At 26.0% G+C, this 22,009-nt stretch overlaps 1 long non-coding RNA gene across 2 annotated transcripts in view; it reads right to left on the bottom strand.

Moving 5' to 3' along the window:
• Positions 1–22,009, bottom strand: part of LOC122861045 — a 124,190-nt gene that overhangs the window by 50,435 nt on the left and 51,746 nt on the right. For both annotated transcript variants that reach the window (XR_006374461.1, XR_006374460.1), the window contains exon 6: positions 2,285–2,330. This is a non-coding gene — a long non-coding RNA (uncharacterized LOC122861045). The remainder of the gene's footprint in view (positions 1–2,284; positions 2,331–22,009) is intronic.

Here is a 22,009-nt window from a genome sequence, read left to right as displayed (position 1 = left end):
TTCTTGACTAAGGCCTCTTGATCAAAATGATCAAAGAAAATTTATAGTCCGTGATACGTCTTGATCAAATTGATCAAAGCTTTAACTCTTCTTGACTAAGCCGTATTGATCAAAATAGGATCAAAAAAATTTTAACTTGTTGTAATAAGTCTTATCAAATTGATCAAAAAAATTTAATACTAAGTCTTGATCAAATAGGATCGAAAACTTTAATCGTCTGATAAACTCTATAAATTGATCAAGAAAATTTAACTCTTATTGATAAGGCCGTCTTGATCAAGATAATCAAAGAAAACTTTAATTGTCCGTGATACATGCCGTCTTGATAAACTTGATCAAAGAAAACTTTAACTCTTCTTGACTAAGGCCGTCTTGATCAAGATAGGATCAAAAAACTTTAAATATGTAAAAGTCTTATAAACTTGATCAAAGAAAATTTAATATCTTCTTGATAATCTTATCAAGATGGGATCAAAGAAAACTTTAATTGTCCGTGATACGGCCGTCTTGATCAAGAACTGATCAAAGAAAACTTTAACTCTTCTTGACTAAGTATTGATCAAGATAGGATCAAGAAAATTTAATATACGGTATTACAGTAAAATGATCAAGAAAATTTAACTTGTGTGATACGGTTGATAAACTTGATCGAAAACTTTAGCTCTTCTTGACTAAGGCCGTTGATCAATAGGATCAAGAAAACTTTTAACTTGTCATAATAAGGCCGTCTTGATCAAACTTGATCAAAATTGATCAATAAATATTTATCGTTACTTGTTCTTAAATATTTCTTGATCAAGTAGGATCAAAGAAAAACATTAACTTTTTAATTTATTATATATTATATTTCATTATTAAGATTTTTTTTTTAAATATGATAAAAGTTTTTTACTGAGAAAAAACGCCAAACGTAACTAATAATGTCTCAAGACTGGGTTAAATATATAAACAAAAATAACACGTTAAATGTTTCCCTCGTATAAAAGTAGTTACACGTCAATCTATACTTCGTCAGTTGATTCGTTACCGTGTATAGAAAAACAAAAAATTGATAATTATATAACTATTGAAATCACACTTATAATATAATAATAAAAAATAATAATTTGTAAATAATTTTTTTCATTTTCGATCAATTTGATGAAATATATTGATCAGAAGTTTTGATAATATTTGATCAATTTGATCAAGCCTATTGATAAATTTGATCAATCTTGATCAAATCTTGATCAAAAGAACGATAAACGTGATCAAGATTTATCAATACTTGATCAGAATTTTGATAAAATACTATCAAATATTGATCATTTACGTTATTCATCAAGATTTGATCAACATGTAATCAGAATATTTTGAAATCAATTTGCCTGATAAAATATTGATAATTATTCAAAATTTCAATCATTTTGATTTTCAAAATTATATACATTTATAACTCCCAAAGAATCAAAGTAGAACATGATTTTATTTTTATTTTTTTATTGATCAATTTCAATAGTTAAAAAGTCTATTGAAAAATATTCTCATGAATTGATCGAAATAAAATTAATGTAAATTTTTTATTTTTGAAAATTCAACTCCAGAAATTTTTTTATTGTTGGAATAAGGTTTTTTTTTTAATGTCGAATTTGTTGTTTTAGTTTAAAAAATTTGACTCAGTTGTTAAAAGAATAAGTAGGGACAATAAATAAATAGATTAATAATTATCTCGGTATAATGACAATGATGTTTCAATCATATTGAACATTAAGAAAAAATAATGTACCAGGAAATGGGACATAAATTAATAAAATAATAATTTATAAATACAGAGGGAAAAGAAACAAATATTTTTTCATACAAATATATATCTCAAGTGTAATAAAGATAACATTTAAATTAGGTGTATTTGTTTCAACCCTCAATATATTGAAGGGAAAAAAAAAATCATTCATCACGCGAATTGAGGAAAAATACATCTGCTTTTTTCTCACAAACTGATGGAAAATAAATATCGATGATGGGCCCTTGTTGTTCACGTGTCATCGTTCGTTGGCAGTTTATTGTTAACACGCACGCCCACTCAACATAAAATAGCTTATTTTAATACAAAAAAAATATATATAATTCAAGTAGATGATGCTGAAATACCTGATTGAAATTATCGAAAAATAAGATATAAAAAAAAATATAATTATAACTTTCCACGACTCAGAAGAGTCCAATCAAAAAGTGGATCACAAAGAAAAAAACTAATAGTAAGTTCAAACGACTTAAATTGATTTTAAAAAATTTCTAAACTCACCCTTGGTGCGGTTAAAGGTGGATATTCGAAATCGTCTTCACATCATCTGCAACAATAATTAAATTCAAAAAATATTAATAAACTTAATTGATTTATATGAAAAGTTAAAAAAAATAAAAACTAAAAAGCCATTTTTCAAGTCAACTCAAGCCTCAGGAATTCAACATTGGATCCACGTCAAATCGACAGGTGCTGCGGCAATTAAATATATTTTATAAACTAAAGATATCCAGACTGTATTTTTAAATGCTATTCAACAAAAGTAGTAGTTTTTATTTCGACTGCAATTGATGGTATGTCATGACAAGTTAAAATTAATAAAAACTGATGGTTAAAAATTTTTTAAATTTATCAAAAAATAAATTTATGTAAACTGGTATTCAGAATATAAAAAAAAACACATTGTAAATGACTGACAGTTAATATGTTCCAGGTGGAAAATTAAAATTGACGTGTGTCAATATCTGTAAACTTGCTGGTCAATTGAATTTTTTTGCGGTGTAACAGGTGGTTGAGCAGGAAGTAAACTATTTGTGCATGGGCATGAAGAAAAATAAAAAACTACTAATATTTTTTTTTTTAAATTGATCCCTTGTTACCACCCTCACCACCACTTATAAAAATAAAGAAAAAAAAAAATAATTAAATCGATAAAAAAAAGAAACAATATACTCGTCAATAAAAAATAATAAACTATTTTTATATAACAATTTGATTTAAAAAAAAAAAGAAACAAATAAACATATATAAAAATAAAATTCTGCGGTTAAAATAAATTCTTCACGGTGTGGCAGCTGGTCCGAGTTGATTTTAAAGCGACGGATACTTTGAAGTGGCTACTTTCATGTGCCAAGTATTCACAACAAGAGCACGTGCTGGTTTCCATATAAAAATCCAAATCACGCATCAAAAACCCATACAACAAAAAAAAAAAAAATTAGAATCAAATAATAATTTGTCGATACAGCTAAATAGTTTTCCTTGCGAGTTGCGTTTAATTCAAAAAGAAAGACATGGCGCATTATTTATAATTGTAAATATCAATGCGTGTTATTGCTATTATTATTATGATATAAATTTACAAATTATGGTAAAGCCAATTTGGCTGATGTGGATGATGTGGCATATATATATATAAGTATCAAGATAGTTAGTGTATATACCAATATAAATGGGGGAGGAAGCCACTTCCGGCGGATACCCGTCATTTTTGTCACAATCGCGACATCAAAAATTATTATATATGGCAATAAACTGTTTCACTGCATATAGCCTTATTTTTATATATATATTTTTCTTAATATTTTGTATCGATAATGATCAGTGTAACCGTCATTTGTTGTCGTCGCGAAGGTGAAAATAAGCCAAGCAGAACACAGAATTCGTTCGTGCGATAAAATATAAAAGGAAATATTTCCATATACGAAAACACAAACTTATTATTATTATTATTATATTTAAAAATGCAAAAAAAATAAATAAAAAGCAGCATTATAATATTCAATATTCATTATAATATTATGAGTATACTCTATAGAGAAAAAACAATTGGTTCATAATAATATTATTATGACAAGAACATACAAAAATTGAATATAAATATATATATGTTTTGCACACGGTAGTAGTGTACTTTAAACGATTTTACCAAGACACGAAGTGCGGTGTCTGGTGGGCGTATATTCACGCCTACTAATTACAATTCTCGACATCGTTATGCTTTGAGACTGAGACACCGTCGTCAGTATATACCTTAGTTGTGCCTTCGTATATATCAGCTAAACGGTTGGCCAGCATCATTTCTCTCTTTATATATATTCAACTATATAAAAAAAAAAAAAAAAAAAAACATATTATATCCAATCGAATTTAGCTATAATATATAGTGGGATAACAGAAAAAAATAAAGACGGAGAAAGGCTTAATGTAATTTACCTTTGAGTGACAAAAAAAAATAAGGAAAAAAAATACAACGTCCAAGTATATAACCACGCCTTAGAGCTCCTTTATTCCGCAGCACTTATAACTCTTTAATTACAGAGCGCTACTGATTGATCTTGTGACTGTGATTCTGATGGTACGCCGACACATATACAAGTATATACAAACACCCTGTCAATATCTTATCGTAAACTCGTGTCTTGATTTTTTCTTTCTAAACTTTTTTTTTAGTATGATTGCTATTTTTTTTTTCATTGAAATTTTTGGAATTTATATTTCAAATTTAAAATGAATAAATGGGTTCAGACTTCAGAGAAATAATTTAAGTGCAGGGATGCAATATTTAATTTAATTTTGATGAAATAATAAAAGGAACTAAATCTTGAGATGGACAAGTCAGTATATAAAAAAATAAAAAAGCATTAGACAGCCTACAACTTTAACTAAATAAAAATATATTGGAAATTTTGTAAAATATTATAAAAAAGAAATTAGAAAGAAAAATAAATGAATAAAATAATTACAAGAGTCTATATATGACACTCTAACACAATGGAGGTCAATGAATCGGGTGCTCACACCAATTTGCAAGGTGCATCGTAAGGCAAGTCGCATTAGTTGAGTCGGTGAACTTATCGTACCACAGCAATCGCTTAACGGTATTTCAGAAGCGTTATGTATATACAATAAATATATATTTCTTTTAGCCCTGTTTGGCCCTGAGACACATCCCAACAACTCTTCATGCTTGTCTTTTATATAAATATATATGTAGTTGTATACACAAGTTTAACCTCTTCCTCTCTCCCCTTGTTCATCTAACTATCTTAGTCTAGACATTAATGATTTGATTAATTACATAAAGACACGAAAAGAGGTTAGCAAAATGTATAAGGGTACACAAAACCAGACCACCCATATATATACAAATAAATAAATAAACAAACAATTATTTATTCATTTTTTTGTTATTATAATCAATACAAAAAAAAGTAGAAAATAAATTTAAATAAAATAATTTGTCTTAACAAATATATTTATGTGTATAATAATAAAAATAATTATAACAAACGTCTTGAATAAATATTTAATGAATTTTAAAATTCATATATACATTGATAATAATTTTCCACTTGAGAAAGAACAACACACAGTCAACACAAACACTTGTGTTTAAATAACATTACAATATATCTTGATAGAAAATCAAAAGAAAAATTAAAAGAGGGAAAAATAAATAAATAAAAGGGATTTGTATTGTAAAGCAGGATTTCCGGACAATCATATATATACACACAGCTATGAGCTGCACAGAGAAAGCCGTGTTTGAATTGATTTTCCCTCATCGTGTTAACTTGTAATGTCTACAATATATATATTTATTTATTTATGTGTAATGAACATTGTATAATGTACATCAAACTACATATAAATTATTATAAATAATATTATAAAGTCGTTTCTCATCGGTGAGTGAATACTCGATGAGTAGGATATTTTTACAGCATGCAAAATACATGAAAAAAAAATAATAATAAACATATAAATAAAAAATAAATAATAGTTTTTCTATTTTTTATTTTTAAATGACTCATTGATAAAATCTTTTCGTGCTAATAATTATATTGCATTAGTTAGAGATGGAGTTTGAATAAAAATTTTACTAAAATAGATATTTTTTTTTTTATGAGTGTTGTTGTATTTACTGACAATAATATATAATTTATATTTATATTAATTTTTTTTAAAAATTGTTTCAGACTGTGCGTATATTAATGATGATTAATTTGCACATACATGCTCATTCCATAACGGACAAGGGTATGCTGCTGCTACAATATCTTGTCACAAGAAATATATACAAATGCTCTCAATTTCTCGTTGTAGATTTCATGTGACAGTTTACTTTGTATATTGTTTATTTTTCTTTATATATTTAAAATTTTTTATTAAAAAAATTATACATACATTTTATGTATGATATTTATACTATGACACAAATAATTTAAATATTTATTATTTTATTTTTATTTATAAATTCAATATTATTCTTATAAACTTTAAATAAAATTTTTCTAATTTAAAATTAACGGAAAAAATAAAAATGATTGTTTTAATAATTTTATTTTTTTCATGTTAATTTAAAATTTGTTTTTTTAATTTAAAAAATTTTCATTAAAACATATATTTATTTATAAATTAACGTATAAAAATAAATTTATAAATTTTTTTTTTTTATTCACGGATCGTTGCCCTATTGGAAAAGCACCTTTGAATTTAACCATCATCAGACCAATGAATTTTTCCTAGTAAAAAATATTGTAAATTGTTTATATGTGTATATTATTTTTGTATATATTAATTTACGTACATTTATATCACATATACCCTTTACGCACTCTCCCGTGTCGTTTCCCAATGTCGGACGCTCGTTAAGAAACGCGTGAACCGTAGCCAAAAACCTCGGCTGCGTTTCAATTATTTTATAGAATATTATAGTAAAGTCGCAATATTCTATTTTTTTTATTTTTATGTTATAATACAATATGCCTCACTGCGTCAGCACACATACACCATAATTCATCACTTTACTGTATACAATCTATTTAAACACATATATAAATATTTTATTTTTTTCTACTTTTTAAATCGCACAATATTATCATTATTATCATGATGATACTGATGATGCCCGTTATTATATCAACACACATTTAATTATATAAAAAATTATTGTTCAATAAATTATTAAATATATCAGTCCGTTATATTGCATAGATGAATATATTTAAAATAATAAAAATAAAAACAGTATAATTTAAATTTGTAATCGAATAATAATTTGTGAAACTCGTTAAAAGTAATTACCGTAAAGATATTAATTATATATACAAACTTATTGATATGTCTTGATTTTTTACCTCTTTTTTATTTTAAACTCTATAATTGACACGATGTAAAAACATGTAATTAATGGAAACTCATCAAGTTCTTATTTTGTTTTTAATTTTATTTCAAAGCAGTTATAATTTATCGACACGCATCGAAGATATTTGATCATTAAACAGCATTTAAAATCTTAACATATTCATTAAAAATTGAATACTTAAATATATTTTTCAATTGATAAACAAAAAAAAATATAAAAATATAATTTTAAACGACCATAAGAACTTGAATTTTTCATTTTTTTAAATTTATTTATAAATATATTTTTTTGTTAATATTTAATAACCATAATTATTCACCCTTTGCGCAATACATATATTTTATACAAGAATTTAGAGTCATAAGGGCAATATGTTATACATTATTATTGTTAAAACTCATGGTGTTTTCATGGTCATTCTTGTATATCAAAAGAACTCATTATTGATGGTGTATTGAAATGGTATGACCATTACATTTGATAAAATGACTCACCCCTCTTTATATACATATATATAATATACAAATACATAGTCACATGGAGGTCTTTTGCCACTTAATGTCCAAGATATAATATATGGCAAATGACAGAGAGTAAGAGTAAAGTGAGATGAACCAATGAACTTGGCAGTATGATGAAATAAGAAAGAAATAATATAAAATTATGCTCTTTATATTCTTTAAAGATCCTTCCCCCTCATCCCACCCCTTTACCCCACATATTCTATAAGATATTTGACTGAAATATATTATCATCGTATATACGTTGACACGAATAGCCACTTTGTTTCTTCTTTCATTGTTGTGTGTACATTGTCATATTGTTCATTTTTAAAATCTCGATATTCTATGACAAATTAGTTTTTTTATTTTTTTATTTTTTTTTCATATTTACTATTTGCCAACTGTGGGAATATTTTATATGTTTTTTTTATATTGTTGTGATTATTATTATTGTATACTTTTATTTTATATTCGGCAAGTAATCGACACATAAACATTGAGCAAATCAACCAATCATCAATCATAAGTTTATACTCTCTATAGACGCATGAATTTAAAAATGAATAATGTTATTATAAAGTTTATATGCGGTCTATTTGAAACAATTTATAAATACCACACAGAATATTTACGCAATGGTTCGTAAATTAAGCAATTTGCTAATGATATTCTCACGCGTCTCGTATTTTAACAAAACGTCCGGCTTTGGTTTTAATGTCGGTGCTATATCAGCGCAGATATATGTTCTGAATCTTTCTCTCTCTCTCTCTTCTTTGCTTGATATTTATATACTTTATATATATGTATATAAGTAAATATGAGTATACATAATTTTTTTTAACCCCCGCAGGACTTCAGTTGTCCTGGATGTATGTGCGACTGAATAGTTTTAACGGCCAATGTATTTCATTGTTAGCCTTAAAATAATCATAAAAAATAAAAAAAACTTCAAGCAATCCAGACATATTTCCAACACTTAAAAATTGTCTGATATCCTTTGAGGATTTAAGTACTATCGAGAATAAATAATAAATTTAAAAATAAAATTTAATTTTTATTGTTAAATAAAATATATATACTATCGTTTTTATTTGATGCAAGTTTTTTTTCTTTTATATTCAATTATTTACGACTATTATCAGTTTAAATAATTTATTATTATTTATTATTATTTATATATAAATTGAATAAATATAATCAACAATTTTATTGAACATATATAATTTGAAAAAAAATAAAATGATATATATTTTTTTTTATTTTTAAATATAAATTATTAATTAAAACACAACCAACAGGATATTTCTCATGTATTAATAGATGCAACATCGACTCGGTTGGTCTAATTCTCATATTTTGAGGTCGAAGGTACGGGTTAATGAATCAACAGAGCCGGAAATTCGATGCAGCCACAAATAAGGAGTGAGAAATTATAAATATATATATATAAATCGAAGGAAAGATAAAGATGCACTGTACCAATTTAAATACCCACCACCCCCTTAATTAATATAGATTACCACTAATTGTTTATTTATCTATTAATTTATATATGAACCGGGTACCAGAGCGAATTTGGCTTTGACCACGTCTGATGTTTCTTAATCAATCCAAAACCCATGAATTTAATTGATTGATGTTTTTTCATTGAAATTTTTTTATACTGTATTTACATTAAAGCATCATATTTATTTTGAGCTATTGTTGTATTATACTTTCATTGGCTCTAATGTATTTTAAAATATTTTTTTATACATCTTATTGAATATTTATTTAATAGAAAAAAAAAAAAAACTGATATGAATGAATGAATGAAAAAAAATGAGTAATGACAAATGACAAATGAAAGAATATACTCGAGAGTCACTGAAACAATGATCCATCAATATATTTGGCTCGGTCTCATTCAGACAAAAGACCAAATGAAAGCAACGACTTATCCCGAAGCTTGGCTTCTGATTGAATGGCTTCGCCGGAGGCACTCGAGCTTTCTCCTATATATATTTACATCTTTTTTATTTTTTTTATTTTCTCTCTCATTTCTTTTGTCGTTCATCTTGCTTATTATTTATTTTTTATTTTTTTTTTTCTATATACATATTTATCCGCAAATCCAGCCATCCATCCACCTTTGATTTTTCAAAGTACCACAGAGAGCACGCAGTATTTGATATCTATAAAATCTACCAATATTTTTAAAAGCACACTGAGTATCATTCACTCAGATATATACGATCGAAAAAATTATTCTGGCGTAATTCTTTATCGAAAAAAATGAAAAAAAAAATTTAACAATACACTTTATACACTGGGGTTATACACAATCACATAGAAAAAATATTGAATATATGTGTGAACAAAGTTGCCTCGTTGAAAAGCACATCTTATTTTTTTTTTTAAAAAGCACTGATCAAAGGCTAAAGTAAAGCGCTGCTTCAGTCAGAAAAATATTATCAATAGGGCGTATACAATCACAGCTGTGCTAAGCATCAAAAAAAAAAAAAATGCTTAAAAGTAAAAAAAAAGTATTTAAAAAAATGCCCTATTATTTATATTTTCAAAATTTTTTTAGCATAAAGATTTTGATAATAATGTTTTAATGGAAATGAAATTTTTTTCGATAGTTGTATGTGATTTGGAATATTTGGTGTTGATTTTATTGTAGCTGAAAAGCCGTTGCTGATATGCCATGGTGTCTGGCTGTCTTTAGCAAGATTTCAACGAAGCGAATAGCGATAAACGTCAAATGCTATTGTCAAGTCATAATGAAAAAAGCAAAATAAATAAAAAAAAAAAATAATATTTTTAGTTATAATTATGTCCGGTATAGTCTCGAGAACTAGTCATCGTCTCGGATAAGACTTGTGAGTCAAAAGAGCCAACCATTCGCTTCATAACTATTTTTTTTTTATTTATTTATTATTATTATTTTTTTCTATATAATAATATACTTACCACGCGTTGGCTTGTGTCATCGTTCGTTGGTCCGCGAGAAAAGTGTCGCCCGAGTAAACGCGTAAAACTAGAAAGACAGTAAAATACAAGATGCGGCCAGTGAACTAACTCAAGCATCGTCACTATACACGCTGTGTGATTGCTCGTTAGTGTGACTACGGCCCCGTGTCTGTCACGAAATCACTGATTATCATCGTTCAAGGAAAGCAACCATCTACTTTTGCTTATATTTATTTATTTATTTTTTTTTTTTTTAATTCTATATACCCCGCAAAATCACACCTAGACAGCGTAAACCAGCCGTCATGATCATTACTCATCATTAAATTATTCTATACTAGTTATAGTTTATTTAAAAAATAAATAAATATCATCAACATTTAAAATATATTTTTAATTATTAATTATTATTTGTATAATATGAATATTATTTTTTTTTTTTTTTAAACACATCTGTGGCGTTTGATGATGAGTTTATAGAGATAAGGGTTGAAAATTACTATACAAGTCACCGAGACGTAATTTTTTTTATTTTTTAAAATATAGATGCATCCAACATCCGTCCAGCAACTTGATGCGTTAACTTTATCAACGATTCGCATATGATTTTCTTATTGCTGACACTGTCATACACTGATGCATATAGTTACAATTAATTTCTTCTAATTAATCCCCGTAGCTCATTACTGCTTTATATTTTTTTTTTTCAAACAAAAACTAGATAAAATGATATCGTTATTATTATTTTTTTTTAATGTATATAACAATGTAATTTTTTTATTTTTTATTGTCATTGTTGAGGGAGAGCCTTTGAAACTTTAATATTGAATTCTTTATATACATGTATAGTTAGAACATCTTTTATAAAAAAATAATAATTTTATTTATAAATAAAGTTTGAAGCAAAAAAAAAAAAAGAAAAGCTAAACAACGTTGGGGTTTTAATATCTGAAATTATACCAAGTCTTCCCATGTTCTACATTGGCTATTATTATTACGAAATAACATAGTTATTATTAATAAACGTATAGTAATTTAATTTTTTTTTTTTTTTCGCGTATATTTTATGGTATTGTTAGGCGCGACTTTTGAATGCACATTTAGACTCAATTCATATATCTGCTAGATGCAAAAATGTATAAGAAAATATTCATTCGATGAGACCGGATGCAAAGGGGCAGTTGCGTGTGTCACTCTTTTTTTTTTTTTTATATGAAAGGATTGTTGTTGGATATATTGTATAGCCAGACTTGAGGTTAGACGAGGTCAAATATTATTCTTATTTGTAACAAACAATTAAACAAATAGCAAAAATATAATAAAATAAATAATTTTTTTTTTTTGTTGTATTGAGAGTCATGCAATATTTAAAATGTGTGAATATTTTTAATTGAGATAAATATATCAGTAAATAATTTATAAATAATAAAGAATCAAATTTTAGCAACTGCATATGATGCATCAGCAAAAATCGTGACTTGTGTGGGAAAAATAACAAGAAAGTAATAATAACTAGTAAGCATAGAATACTTCTTCTTATATGTATACCTGTCATTTATCATTATACTTTTGTATTACTTGTTATAAAAATGATGCATTAAAAAAAAAAATGAAAATATACACAAATATATATTTCTTGTGAGAAAATTGTCTCCACACGCGATCTACTTTGCTGCAGTATATATATAGTACAATAATATATTACAATTCTATATATAAAAACTAGTAATTATTTTTATATTCTTGGGAGAAAAAAGATAAAAAAGAATAATCAACTTTAATTTTACTGTGAAATATTAATAACCACAAGTTATATTAAATTAAAATTAAACAAAATGAAAAAAAAAAACATTTTCATTATATTGATTTTTTAATTGTTCTTGTGAGTGAAATAAAGCAAGTTTAAATCATCAAAGGCTTCATCTAAATTTTTATAAACATGATAAGGAAAAAAAAAAAAAAAAACTTCCAGTCAAATACTCGCATGCCAGTGTCGATATCAAATGACAAAGACAAAGGAATACCACAGGTCTTGAAGGCTCAATGGCCAACTTATAAGGGAAGATGAGTTGCTATGAAAATTTTCCATACTTATATGTGTTATTTTCTACAACAGCCAAAACATTTACTTGAAGATGGTGTAATCCCAACCAAAACAAACCAACCACATAGCCTACCCTTATCAGTATTTCGTTAGTATTTTGGTATTATATTGGTATTTAGTGGCAAAAATATTTTAAATACAAAAGACAGTGTATGCCAAAAACCTTAAGCTATAACCTTTTACCGTGTTAGCTTGAAAATCTAGTCTCGATAAAAGGGTAAAATAAAAAAAACTTTAAAGACGTATACTGGCACGCGCGTGCCTTTGATGTCTGTCAACGTTCAACGATGACGAGACGATGCTAAATTACCAAGTGGGTGTACTTTCAAGAGTTGGGGTTGATGGTTATACACAAAATTCAACCCTCATGTATATGTATATATATTTTTTTTTTTTGCCGTAAAAAATACAATAAATAAAAAAAAAATTATTATCAAGATGAAATTTACGAAATATTTTCTTTCAATTCTCATTTTTTTTTTTTTTCATCTTTGTCTATGTCAACTTTTTCTTGTTGATGAAAACACTCAACTTCTGTTTTATTATTATTATTAGTTTTTTTTTTTCAACTTTATACCCCCGGGAAATGTCCTTGATTATTTAACAATGAAAAATGTAAAAAAAAAAATATACCTGTGTGTTTATTCAGGGTCAATATATAATATTTATTTCGAATATTGTTTACATATAAATATGTATAGACAGGTATAAAGTCAAGCTTTTTTTTAGAATTTTAAATAATCATAAAAAATTGAAAGATGAAAATTTAGTGTTAAATAAAGTGATAAAAAAAATTAATAAGGATTGAATTTCATATCGAGTGAGGTGAAAAATATCACAGGTTTTTTTGTAAAGACGTGTGAGGTAGGTTCAATATACAGATATGTATATCGTTATGCAAACACCGACAAGTCGTTCTCTGCACCGCTCCAAGGAAATTCGAACAAAAGTGATCGTGCTTGGAGGTTCTTGTGGTTAATACACACTGAAGCCGAAAATCGAAGGAAATCTTTGTTTACTTGAGAAATATTTGCAGAAGAAGTTTGTAATTTTAGTAATATTTTAGTATTACAAATTCCTCAGCATATAATTGTTAAAAAATAAATTGATAGTCAAAATTTTGTAATAATAAACCATTATTATAAAAATTTTTTTTCCATTACAACCATACAAAAATACTTTATTTGCTTTATTTAAATTTTAATTGTTTTTTCGGTTAGCACAAAGGGGTTGTATAGTTTCTTGAAAAATAAATTAAATCATGATAATAAAAATTCAGTTAAAAGAAAAATAAAGAGTTTGAATGGAGATTTTTTTTTTTTTAAACCAAAGAAAATGATCAAAAGAAAATAAAATAAAAGGCAAACTTTTGTGTCGTGATCGACGATACTTAACATCCCATGGATGCGCTTTTTTTCCCCGCTGCAAATTGAATTGTGGAAAAATAAAATAAAATAGAGGAAAAAAAAAAAAACGAGGTTTTACGGAAGGTCTGTTTATAACACCAAAAGCCATGTGTCCCCGGACCCTTTTACGGCCTATTGATTCCCAATTTCACCGATAATAGACGGGGTGTGCGAATACTTTTTATCTTTTTTTTCCTTTTTTTTCTCTGCTAACGCGGATACACTTGTTGAGTCGTTTACAAGCTGCCCCTCAAGAGCTTCGACCGTATGTGCTCAATTTTTTATTCAATTTTATTATCATTTTTTATTTATTACTTACACAAAATTTTTATTCAAATAAACATAAAATAAAAATGATTTAATCATTAAAATAAAGAATAATAATTGATTAAAAATAAATATTTGATGAAAATATAATTAAATCAAACGTTGTAAAAATTAAATTGAAATATATTTTTTTATATTTTATTATTTAAAAATACATAGATTTAAGAAATATAATTATTTTGTTCATGTGGAATTATTGAGGCAAAAAGGGGTTATCTTTGAAAAGGGTTGACAAATGATTTTGAATCCCATCGTTGACCCAAACCAGTAAAAAATAAAAATCCAATTCGTGTGCTTATTCTTGTGTCGTGAATTTCATACAAAATAAAATATGCCTACTTGTGAATTTGAGATGAGAGAAGAAAAACAAGAAAAACAAAAAAAAAGAGATAAAAAAACAACGATAACGAAACACAAAATGGTTTATATATATTTAAAAAAAAAAAAAAAAAAAAAAAAAGGTACAGGGATGTGTATTTTGCGTATACAAATGTTGGGAAATATATTCACAGAAGCGAGACTCTTTTTAGGGGTGATATATTTATAAAAGGGTTGTGTGTCAGTGGAATTAGAGAAAAGCCCTAGCAATGATTATTGCCGGGTCCATTCCCAGTCGAACGCGAAGGAACAATGCCTTAATTTCTCTCTTGAGATAGGGTGACCAAAAATTTATACATATATACTTTCGGACATTGTCGGTTCTTTAACTGCTAAACGCCTTTCCGTTGTGGTCGAAATTGGCACTCTCATTTCGACAACCACTGAGGATCTTTTTTCATTTTTTTTTTCATTTTATTTTTCATCAAGGGTCAATCGAAACCCAACAAGCATATTTTACACCACTATTATTCTGTCTTTTTTTTTATTTATACTACAAAGTATTGAACCATTAAAACTTTTTATTTTATTTTTTTTTTCGTTATTAAAATTTAAATTTTGCATTTGTTTTTTTAATAAAACAATACTCTTGAAAATTAGAACGACTTTTTTATCATCATCTTGAAATATCTAAAATACAGTTAAATAAAAATATATATATAGTAAAAAAGTAATAAATTCAGCCTTTATATTCAAGCATGAACGTGCAAAACGCGAGTATACTGCTATTTCGATGATTATCGTGCACCTCGATCTAACAAAACCAACACAACTGTATTCCACCTTTCTTGGTATTTAAATTTTATATTTTGTATTTATAATAATATATGTGTGTGTCTTGTCTGTATGTGTATATGTATTAAATGATACTTGTATACATTTTCACGACAATATTCCTATGTATATACTTACAAATAGAAATCGGCAGAGACATTTTCAAAATGGATATCGTGAACTGCTGTTACAATGCTCATTTATAATGTCTGTGTGTTGAAAAGTAAAATGGTTATAGTCAATGGTTACGATAATACTCGGTAGAACAACCAATTTTTTTTTATCATTTTTTTTTTTTTTTTTTTATATTTCTAATCTAATTAAAAAAAAATTCGAAATAATAATTGTAATTTAAAATGTAATAATTTAATGATAATTGAAACAGAAAAAAAAAAGAAAATAAAAAATTCTATTTACAATTATATAAGTTTGAACTTTGATAAGAGAGAAAATAACTAAAGCAAAGAAATAAAATGAAAATGAAAATGAAAAAAAAAGGGTAGAAAGATGGAGTCGTTCTGTTCGATTAATTGCTCTCTTTCTCTCTTTCATTTTTCTATCTCTGTTTTGTCGTAATTACTAATATAGAAGTAATAAGTTTTCGACACAGAATAAGGTGAGGAAAAGACGAAGGTTTAATCCAAAAGTACGACCAAAGGGTTTTATCGAAGTGCTCGAGGGGTGTTTGTAGATCAGCGATTTCATTTATATATATACACACCAAGTGATGAAGAAAATGGACGAGAGAATTGGATAAGAAATGACTTGAAAATCTTAGTGAAGTTACTGGTGTACCAATTGAGCTCAAAAAAAAAAAAAAAAAAAAAATTAATCAAATAAAATAAATAAATAAAAAATTTGAAAATGAAAGCAATAAGAAATGATTCCCAAAGTTGATGGTAGAAACCAGTTATAAAGATTTGTAGATGTCTTTTCGATCCCTAGTCAAGATATTTGTAATTACTGTTTGTATTTCTCTCATCGAGTTTGTATTTATTCATTTCAATTCTGACTCTTTGCATTACCCATCTGTAATATATATATACACCCTTACCAACTATTGAATTTTCCCTCTTCAGTGTCTTATATATACAAATCTCTAAAGTAATGGAAAGCAGCATTCCAATTGCCTCTATCATTGGAATCTCAAAATACAAATGGTTTTACAGATATATATATATCTGGACAAATGAATGAAAGGTATACGTAAGCCAATGGATTATCATCAACAAGGGTTTATATATGTATACAACAACAACGACAACAACAACAACAATAGCAACAACATCAATATCAACAACAACAACTCATACAAACCCTTTTACTTGTTTACTTATTTCATCAATTTATATTCACAAAGTGACTGTCAAATATTATTTACTTTATGAAACTAAAAATACTAGGGTGTGTCGTTACGTGGATCTTTTGGTTATACAAAAACTAACAATACATCAATAGAAAATCTATCAATTAATTAAATTATTTTTCTAATTTAATTTATCAAGTGTTATGCAATTTTTTATGATAATATTTTTGAATAATTTATGTAAATCCTCTTTTTGAAAATTTATTTATTGATATTATTTCTTTTGTTTCAAGTATACATGGAAATAAATTTTTTTGTATGATAAATAATAAACATGGATAGATAACAAAAATATAAAAATAAAAAAACAAATTAATATGAAACTAAAAAGATGGTTCTGCAGCTACAATGATAATTGTAATGAACGCTTGAAGATTTTCCAAGCCCATCTGGGTTCCCCTCAGTATATTTTTATCTCTTTCTGTTACACTTGAAAATCAGACCAAGTGAGGTACCTCACTGTTCAAACTCGGAAGAGCTCTTAAGTACCAAACTTGTACGAATTGATTTAAGTGCTGAATGCTAAATCAACCGAAGGGCTATACGAACAGCAAGGTTTAAATTTACGAGTCACTATGGGTGTCGCATGATTTTATATATATGTTTTTTCTACTATCAAAATTTTCATAAAAGCATACTTGCGTATCTTTGCATGTCCTTGAAATAAATAAATAAATAAACCAAAAAATGTATATTTAAAGTTTTTAAAATAATAGCAAATTTTATATTTAAAACTTTTAAATGTACTACTGTCATGCCACTTATGTTTCGATGTTTCTTCTTGAAAACTGTTTTACTTCATTATCATTTCATGGAAAGTTTTGTAGCCAGACGAAACAAAATACCAATAAACGAATGAATATATTTTACAATAATAAATTTTTATATTAAGTATTTACGTGAGATTTTTTTTATTTTTTTTATTTATTTATTTTTTATAGCTCTCTTGTGAGTACTTGTCTTTTTTTTTTTTTCACTTGAAGCTATCAATTTCATGTCATATCTTGTACGTCAGTTTAATCCACTGTGTATAGTACAAAAACGTTGAGGCAAAATTAAAAATCTAATTGACATATGTATACTTAATTTAGAAAAAAAAGCTCACTGAACAATTTTTCAAACAAGTGTTTTAAAAATCCTTAAACAAAATACCAAAATTCATATAAGAGTAACAGTATCAAAAGACGAATTTTCGTTGGAAAAAAAAAATAATTTATAAAAATTTTAAAAACACACTCGAAGGAAGAAAGAGTTGACGAATTTTTTTTTATATTTTTTTTCCCATGGGATGCATAAATGCAGAATGACCTCGTTGACATGAAACGTGTGTATACTACGAGGATCATCAGGAGGGTCATAACGAAAAATAAAGAAAAAAAAAGGAAAACGATATTAACTCTCAGACTCTTTGTACTTGACACGATGATGCATATTCACGTTTACATCATTTCAAAAAAAAAATATATATAATTTTTTATTTTATATATATTATTTTGAATTTTTTTTATTACACTGTGTGTTATGTTGTCTCGTTTCTTATTCTCAAATAAACTCAATTTTAAAATACAAAAAAAAAGGCTTACCAAAAATCAGTTTGAATAATTTTACAATAAAAATGATATACTGAACAATTGTCCAGTCAAAAAGTAGGTGAGTATGTTGAGATTCAGTGAAAATAATTATAAAAAAAAACCATCATGTTGAAAAATTTAGTTGAATATAAAAAAAAAAAACAGTAAGTAGCTGTTAAATATTTATTTTGATAAATTTTATGAAATAAATAATTTTTAAACTCGAGCATGTATAAATACAAAACTTTCGAAATAATTGAAATGAACATGTGTGTGTATATAGATGAATGTATGAGTATAAATAAGGCTTGTATTGACCATGTAGGGCAATATACTGGAAACAGCAGTAAATCTGTGCCAAAGAAACTGCCCTGGCGACATTAATTTGTGAATGATTACAGGCACCAGGTGTCATTGCCACGACAAAGACCAAAGACACTTGGCGGCCATTGCAAATTCCTCTTTCTTTATTATTTGATGATATTTTTTTCTTAAATTTATATATATATAAAATTTTAAAACTACAATTATTAAACCTTGATAATTATTTATTCGAATAAAACGAAAAAAAAAGAAGAGAAGGAATTATTGAATCAGCGATTGACTTGAATATTAAATTGATGACAATACACATGACAATACTGGTACTAGAAAAAACTAGTGTATCTGATACATATGCGACAATATACATACAATATGTATGAGCGTTAAAATGCAAGACAACTCTGACACTAACAAAGATCACAATTAATTAATTATACTCCCGCTGAGACACTTGGTTTCCGTTCGTTTAAGCTTGTTAATACTCAGCATGCGTCCTACTCTTCACATCCAACTCATGGACAATATGATACTAGTTTACACACTGCATGTAAATTCATATATCCTGATGACAATTGCTATCATTTTTTTTTATATTTTTATTTTATTATTATTTTATTATTATTTAAAAGATTTTTTTTTTAATCTAACAATACGAGTTTTGATCGCATGATGATCTTGACCACGCGCACCTGATAATAATAATAAAAAAAAATAAATATATATTTTTTTTTTTACAAGGTTCAATGTACTAATATACCGAGGAAAAATATAAATAATGTGTCTTTGTTTGGTTATGTTTATATACATTAAACAACTGTATGATTAAATTTATAAATGTTTTACCTGGTTGTGATTTTATAAAAACGTATTTATCAAGTCGAACCTTGTCACCAAGTTTGTCTCGTGTCGTGGGAAGATACTTTGCCAGGTCAAAAAATAATAATCATTTTTTTTTTTTATCCATAATTTTTGTAATTATTACAATCGAGTTTTATTTTTTTTATTTTTTAGACTGTATCACTGTTTATACAGGCTAATTAAAATAAAAATTATTTACACTTAATAAAACTTGATTTAAAAAAATTATCATTATATATTTTTTATTAAAATTTAAAAAAAAAGAGTTATTTTTTCATTCAAGTTGAATGACATCATCATAGTTTATTATTTTCACAGTATGTAGGATTTAATTTGGATTCACCGAACGGTAGATTGCGCAAGATTTTTGTGGATGAGGATTTAAAATTAATACATAATATAGTGATCTAGATTTTTAGATTGCTGAGAATTCATGTAATTGAAATAAAAAAAAAAAAATCCGTGGGAGTTTTTATTTATTTTATTAAATTTTGATCAAAAAGATATTAAATTTATATAAAATACATAATTATTGTAATATTATGCTAACTAATAAAATTTTTGTATTTTTTATTTGATTTTAAAATTTAAAATGGCTATTAAATATTTGTTTTATTGTCAATACATGATGATGGTCAAAATCCACCTACACAATAATATGAAGTATAATAAAATAAACATCATCCGATATTTACCGGAAATGCTTTCACTCATGTAATTCGAGTACAACAATATTTTTTCTGTCCTTATTTAAAATAAAAACAACAACAACAACTATATTCTCAATTTCCATATTATTGTGAATTATAAATAATATATATAAAGGAGTAATACAATACTCATTTCGCAAAATTTCTTTGTTAATTTTTTTTTTTTTGAGCTATAGAAAGACAAAACTCGTTTGATGGGTAATTCAAGAATTTTTATTATTTCGATTGGCTGATTGTCTTTTCATCGTTTAAATGAATAAAAATTTATAAATAAAAAAAATATATATATATATTTAATTTTGTTGAGAAATTTACAACTGGCAAATCCAGTTTTATATTTAATAGCCGATTGATGACACGTCACACGTCAGACAAAGTGGACCGTGCGATTGTATTCCGACGGATCGTTTAGCAGTTAAACTTGTTTTTATCAAGTTTTAACGTGACACGTCGGCTTTATCCAAGACTCATCGATGTCATTGTTTAGCTGGTGTTGGTAATTGCTCATGAGGTATGTAAGATTCAAGTGAGAAAAGAAGAAAAAAAAAAAAAATTAATAAATGTATGAAAAATAAATAAAAATTTTCATGTTGATTATATGAAAAATCATTTGACATAATCAATAAATCATTTTCATTTAATCTTAATTATTGTTTATTATCATTATTATATCTAATAATTAATATTAAAAATTTTATTCATCAAGTTTATCAAACTGGCAAGTATTTTATCATTTAAAAAATTAAAATTCAATAAATTTTCATTTTAAAAATATTTTTTTTTTCTTTTTAAATATATTTTATCGCGATAGATAGTAATAATAAATTATTAATCTATAAAATAATATATTTTATAAATGAAATGTATTAAAATTAAATACATTTGATAAGATGAGTTGGTATGATAGAAGGGTCATTTGAATGTATTCAAAATATTTGATAGTATACTATTAAGTACAAATAAATGTATTTCAAAGTATGAAATATATATAAGTGAAGGATTCATATATACAATGACACAAATGACCGTTGGCCAAGGATGCATTTTATAGGTTCGATGCCTTTCATAGTCAACTATATATATATGCACACACTGAGTCGTCTTAAATGCGATATCTTTTGATGCGCGGCATCATCACTAACGTAAATAAGGAATCCTGGGCAATTAAATGATTATTGCCTTCGTATCATCAAATCGATCCTGCTTATACTAAAATTAAGTTTAAATTTGTACTGGTAAAATATCGTTAAAAATATCATAGATTGGATCATTAATACTCTTGCAATAATATTATCCCATAATTAACCATCAAAATATATATATTTTTTTTTTAATTAATAATGTATATATATACATTTGATAGTTGTTTGATTTCATTTTAATCTTTGTCTGATCAAAAATAAAAAAAATTGAAAAAAAAAGCCAGTTTAACTTCAATAAATGCTGCACTTAACGAAAGTAATAAAAAGTTGCAAAATTTTTCAATCAAAATCAAGAAATGATATTTTTTATTTTTATTCATTCAATGTTTAAATGTATCGAAATGAGTTTTTATATTTTTAAACATACACCATACGAA

Source organism: Aphidius gifuensis, linkage group LG1 (genome assembly GCF_014905175.1).
Source record: "Aphidius gifuensis isolate YNYX2018 linkage group LG1, ASM1490517v1, whole genome shotgun sequence".
NCBI classification, from domain to species: Eukaryota; Metazoa; Arthropoda; class Insecta; order Hymenoptera; family Braconidae; genus Aphidius; species Aphidius gifuensis.
The sequence above is the reverse complement of the archived record's forward strand: the minus strand, read 5'-3'. Positions and strand labels throughout refer to the sequence as shown.